This window comes from Strix uralensis, chromosome 15, assembly GCF_047716275.1.
Source record: "Strix uralensis isolate ZFMK-TIS-50842 chromosome 15, bStrUra1, whole genome shotgun sequence".
Taxonomy (NCBI): domain Eukaryota; kingdom Metazoa; phylum Chordata; class Aves; order Strigiformes; family Strigidae; genus Strix; species Strix uralensis.
The window spans coordinates 17,084,525-17,090,529 of NC_133986.1; positions in this window are offsets into that span (position 1 = coordinate 17,084,525).

A 6,005-nucleotide genomic window follows, 5' to 3' on the forward strand; every position below is an offset into this window, starting at 1 on the left:
AACTGCTGGGCTATTACCTTTTGTTATCCTTCAGTCAGGAGAGCAAGCACTCTCTTAGAAAAATTGCCCTTAATAATAAGTGATGAGCTTTTGGAAACCATGACAGATTATAAGATTTCCTGTTTCTTGATGAGACTGGAACCAACTTCCAGAGCCCAAAAGGTTGCACTTGATACCGCCCATCACCATGACTCAACTTGCCCATACGTTGACTGTGGGCAAGAAAAAAACCAAAATGGTAATGCAGACGACCCTCTGTGCTTAGGAACACAGATACACCATGAATCAACCCATGGGCACTCTGCAAAGAGATTAATTCAGTCATCACATATAGTGGGGCTATCACACTGTATTTACTATGTCTGCTATTAAACAGATTGAGTTCACATTTACAAGGCACACCAGATCTCAAGAAAAGACCTGTCAGTACCACTGAAGTACACACAACAAAGACTTGGTGCAAGTAAATGGTAATTTTAGTTTCAGTTACAGAAGACAAGAGTTAGATAAGTTCAACTAATTCTGTTGTAGGCAAATGAGTCTTCCCTACACCATACCTTTACCAGCTCTTTTACTCCTGATTTTAAGTGTTTCAAGGAGTTATATGTCAGAGTGGTACGTCACAAGGTTCCTTTCTTGAAAAGGAAAGGGAAGGAAAGGAAAAGCAGATATGAGACTGAAGCTACTGATCCCACACAGCCAATTTCCACCCTGCCTGCCCACAGCCACAGAATACAAAGTATTAGGACATTACTGAGAACATATGTTTATTTTACCTTTTTTTCCCAGCTGCTAAGGTCCTGATCATTCCTAATAAGAGACAGGAGCTTTCAAGACCATCACTGACCCTTCTGTGTCACGTGAAGTCCTGTAGATTGTTGCATTCCTAGGGAGATGCCTGCATCCCTTTACACTGGAAAAATACGGCTTTGAGTAGTTCAAAAGTTAAATACATACTGGCCTCTTGTGGGCTGTGGTGTTACATCCTTTACACTGGCTTCAGCAGTTTCTCATTCTTGGAATAACAGGATGATAAAACTTCAAGTATGAGGCTAAAAGGAGTAAACCTTCTGTAGGCCAAAACCACCTTTTTATTTAAAAACAAACATTACCTCCCCAATCCCAGGTTTTCTTATAATTGTGACGCCATTTCAAAACTTTGATCAAAGCCAGACTATTAAACAATTTATCAGTCTTGTTTTTCATGTTAAAAACAAAATAATGTGGGTCCAGGTTTCAAACAGTTACAACATTCAACAAATGCTGCTTCGGTGTTTAGGTCAGGCTCCAGTGCTCCTTTCAGACCTCAGTGAAACAGCCAAGCTTTGGCTTTGGTTATTTTTAAGTTATACAGGCAGCACTTCCCACCATTTCCAAGTCCAGCCAGTTCATTACTCAAACAGGGACTAGGCTCATTAGAAAATCAGTTTTTCTAACTTTAGATTACAGAGGTCACTCTTTAACCAGTTTTCTACACCTTAGTAAGTCTGAGATTCTGTCACCCTTCTTCATACTGAGAAGGACTTCATTCCCAACGAGTAAGGTACTTTTCAAGAAGCGAATGAATTACAGATCTCAGCCTGTGTATTTAGCTCTCTTATTTTACTAGTGTTAACAGCATCAGTGCTGAAATAGTGCAGGTACAAGAAGCCATTTTACGTGTATATGGATCTATCCATTCTGAAGGACACAATCTTGCTTGCAACGACGGCTGAACTAGTGGCAATAAACTGCTTAATTGTTTAATGACCGCATTTGATTTCCATTTGGAACAGACCGCTGTTATCTATTCTGTATTTATGTTAAATTCAAATGAAAAGGAAGTCTAGTGCAGGAGGCACCTGGGTTATGCTTTGCAAAACACAGGAACTTAGAAAACCAAGAACATCAAAATCTAGCCAACTTCCAGAGACTGACATGAATAATTCTAGGCGTAAACTCTTGGAAAAAGCAACGGCAAAACCTTGCAGGAATATGACACCTTTTCTGATGATTTTAAGATGATTTCTGCTAGTCTAGGAAAGAAAGAGGAAGGTAAAATTTTAACAAAAATCAAGAAAAACATGTGCAGAAGTTGAAACATTGTCAACTTTTCCAGTGAGCAAAAAACACCATATACAGACAGCCAAAATAAACACATGCTGTAGTTCGCAGGCTAAAGGATTCCAGCAAGTCAGAGGCTCTGTGCTCCCTTCTCTTGAAGTTAGTGTTCTTATTAACACAGATGCATTTATCAAATCAGAAGTGCATGGAAATGGGATCAGTCATGCTGTAGATAAAGTATTATTTATTGTTTGTCTAATAAATCTATCAAGGAACTAACCTCCACTTACCTCTTCAATATTCTAATTCAGGTACAAGAGCCCAAGACAGATACAGAGAAACCTAGTATCTGGGCTGGAAGTCACATTTTCCCCAACAAAACCAAAACACTGCCAACCCAATCCAACCCCTCCCACCTATCCAAACTGCCTCAAAAACCAGGCAGTCCCTTTCCGTGTTCATTTCACAGTGCTTGTGAATCCTCCCTCATGCTTCTGTTCTTACACTTGCCACTGTGGCCCAAGTGGGCACCTGCGTATGCACACACACTGCTGTGGGGGAAAACCAATGCATGTGAATGAAAAGATCTTTCAGTGTGGATCGTTAAGTCTGGCCACCCTGCCAGGCATAGGCCTCAACAAGGAGGTGAGTGACTGAATGATCTCTTCATTACCCTGACCTTTGTGATGCTTGAGTGTTTGCTTGCCATATTCCTCTCAACAGCCTAAAGACCACAAAGACAGTGGATGTAGTGAAACCGATCACATCTGGTTTTCTTTTGAGACAAAAGGAGTGAAAGCTAATTTACAAGGGGAGGTTTGTGCTGTTCTGTTTATTTTTTATTGTTAGTTTTGACTTAATTCCTGACAGTCTTCCTTGCGTCCACTTCAGAGGCAAACAAGCAAAGGAGAAAGAGCAAAAGGATCTATGCAGGATTTTTTTCCCTGGAGACAAGTGTTGTCTTTGCCTTCTCAGAGGAAAGAAGACACCTTGCAGCTGCTACTGGGACTATGGGAGTTAAGGTCAGACATAATAAGAAGACTTTGACTCAGGCAAACACTACTGTTTCCCAAAGGAGAAATGCCTTTAGTAAGATGCACAGTACTGCAGACTACTCTGTCCCCAAAATTCTGAGATGTATTGAGATCAAAAGGTAGTCAGAAGGGTCTGATCCCTCTGAAGAGTGTTTAGCAAGACAGGCTCTCTCCAAGGGAAGAGATGATCCCTGGAAAACAGTGGCTGTCAACATACTGGATTCAAACTAGTGCAATACAGTGACTCATTTAACTCTATTTTAAGCCTAAGAAGCAACAGGCAGATAAGAGATAAAGAAGCAATAGAACACAGAAGTTGAGTAGCACGGTCCAGGGAAGAGAAAGGGCTGGGAATTGCAATACCCGAGTCCTTGGCAGACTTTATCTTCTTAAATGCTCTGAGCCATATTGCCAGCTCCAGTGCCAACATGGCTTTTAATTTTGAGTAAATAATTCAGCCTTTCTCTGCATTCAGCTTTGCTATCAACTGAATAAACCTGACACTGCTGCCCTGCTGGGGATTACATGGTGCACAAGCTTGGGCAGGTCTTCTGCACTGAAGTTAATCATACCCCCTTCTGTGACTTTCACACCATGCCATGAGAATGTGGCATCTGTTTTTATCCGGGTGCTGGAGCCTGATCTGTATCAGTACTCAGAGGAGAGTGGACTCTTCTCTTTCCTTGTGTCTAATAGAAGGAATTCATCTCTTTGTGAGTATGTGAAATTCACTCTGAGACATTAGAAATCAACGCTTGTGTTGAGAGCATGCAGTTCTTTGACTGCCTGTCCCTTATGCACAAAGCTGCAAATGCAGCTTTCATTCACATATTTCTGCTGTGGTTTTGAATGGAGCAGTATTTTTTCTTGCAGAACTTCTGAGCTGCCCTACATTATCGTAAGTTGATAGTCACTCTCGCAGACATCGGCAAATAAACATCTACAGACTTAGGAGAAGAAACAAGGTTATCCCCAGTGTATCTCAGAAAAAGTGTTTTGTTTTTCTCTCCCTAGCAAATGTATAAAGCATGTTTCACGTCAAAAATAGAGACACACAGTTATGATTAACAAATCGTAAATTTACCACTTCCCTTTGTTTAAAATGGTTTCCAGGGATAAAGTAATATAAAATAAAATAAACACACCAAAAATAATAGCGCAGGTCCACCTCTAAAACCTGACAACTCACCAATCAACAGATATACACTTTCTAAGAGCACCTGCGTGCACGCTGCGTGGTTTCTCCACTACAGAGACAGCAGGGAAGTGACAGGAACCAAGATCCCCTTTAGTGATCTCTTCAGTCTCAAGCCCTTCTGCAACTGCAAATTCACAGGTTAAGATTTTCCGAAGTAAACTAATTGTAGAGGAAAAACCTTGAACTGTTAACTACTTTTGGAAGTCTTGCAAATAAATGTGACTACTGTACATGACCTGCTAGGTAGTTGATGTTTCAGAATAATTTGATCAAGTCATCTTTATCTCAGTCCTTCAGAGAGTCAGACATGTGCTTTACCTGGGGACAGCTCTTGCTGTGAAGTGCAATCTTAGTTTTTGTTTTACGTAACTGTGTATCTGCTGATCTCAGAGTACCTACAAAAGGACAGACTGTGTCATTAATCTGTTACTACATAAACAGCATAACACTGCTTAAGTGTGATAGCCAATAACCAAATGACCAGCGAACAAGCGAGGCATTGAGCTAGGCCCTGCCCTCTTCACAAAGTGTGAAAAAACTTATGAAACAAAAAACATCACAGTTGGTTCTAAATAAAATAATCTCAAGTTTTTTATACACTAACCCACCTGGAGAGAGGGCTTCAGTCCTCTGGGAAACAACTGTGTTGTAGGTATCAATGCTGTAGTCTCCAGTACAGAGGTCTGGATGGTGAGCTGGAGAGAGCAGGTAAGTGTGCCAGGAATTTTTTTTTAATAGAGTGCCCATTAAAAACAGAAGTCTAGTAGGTCACATAGCTGAGCTTAGTTCCTATTTTCAGCTCAGTTTCAAACCTACTGATTACAGAAGCAGCAGCCCCACTCATCTCAAGTGCTTCTGCATGGCCAGAGCTCCTTTCTGCTAATCCTAAGTATTTCTTAAGATTACCTCTGCCATCAGAAGAGATCAGAACAGCTGATATAAGGTCCTTCACACCTCAAATTCTATTTTTTAAAAGAGAGAGGAAAAAAAAAGTTAATTACAGTAAGGCCAAAGAGTAAATAGGAGGATTAGCTCCAAATCTCTTAGACAAAATAATGCTTCAAGAGGCATTTGAATATTTTGATCCTGACCAAGTGGTATGCTCTTGCCTGGTGTGAGATGGCAGCAGTGCAGCCCTCATAACCAGACTCTGCGACTAGGCTGATGTTTGCTTTGTACTTGTGAACTGATGCAAAGCAGCCTGATTTTATCAATGATCGCTCTCTCAGGATATTCCACAGATGTAGAATGAAAGTGCACAGGCACGCTAGATTTCCTTCATTCACTTCTACTAAAGTCAGTGAAGCATTGACAACTAGTACCTGCTGAGGGTCTGCACAAGGACCTTAAAGTCAGTATTTTAGAGCCCTTTATACCCTGTTTGCTGTAAAGCAAGTCCCCTCTAGAAAGTCTCCTTGTACAGGAAGCAACTTATACATTGAACTTCACTCCTATATGCGCACTCCTATCAATCAACAAATATTCTTTAGCAGATGCACAGGAAGCTGATCACAGAACAAGTAGTTTTATTCACTGAGTCAGTTTTGACACTGAAGGGCACTGAACAGCTGAAAACATTTAAAGGGAGTTCCACTTACAATGTTACTCAGATCAGTGGTGCTTTTGTTATTTCTAAGGAGTGCTTAGATGGAATAGTGTTACCCCTTTGAAAGAACCAGTAGCAGTGGGGAGAATACAGCTAGCAAGTTTACATAAAACTAACAGTCATG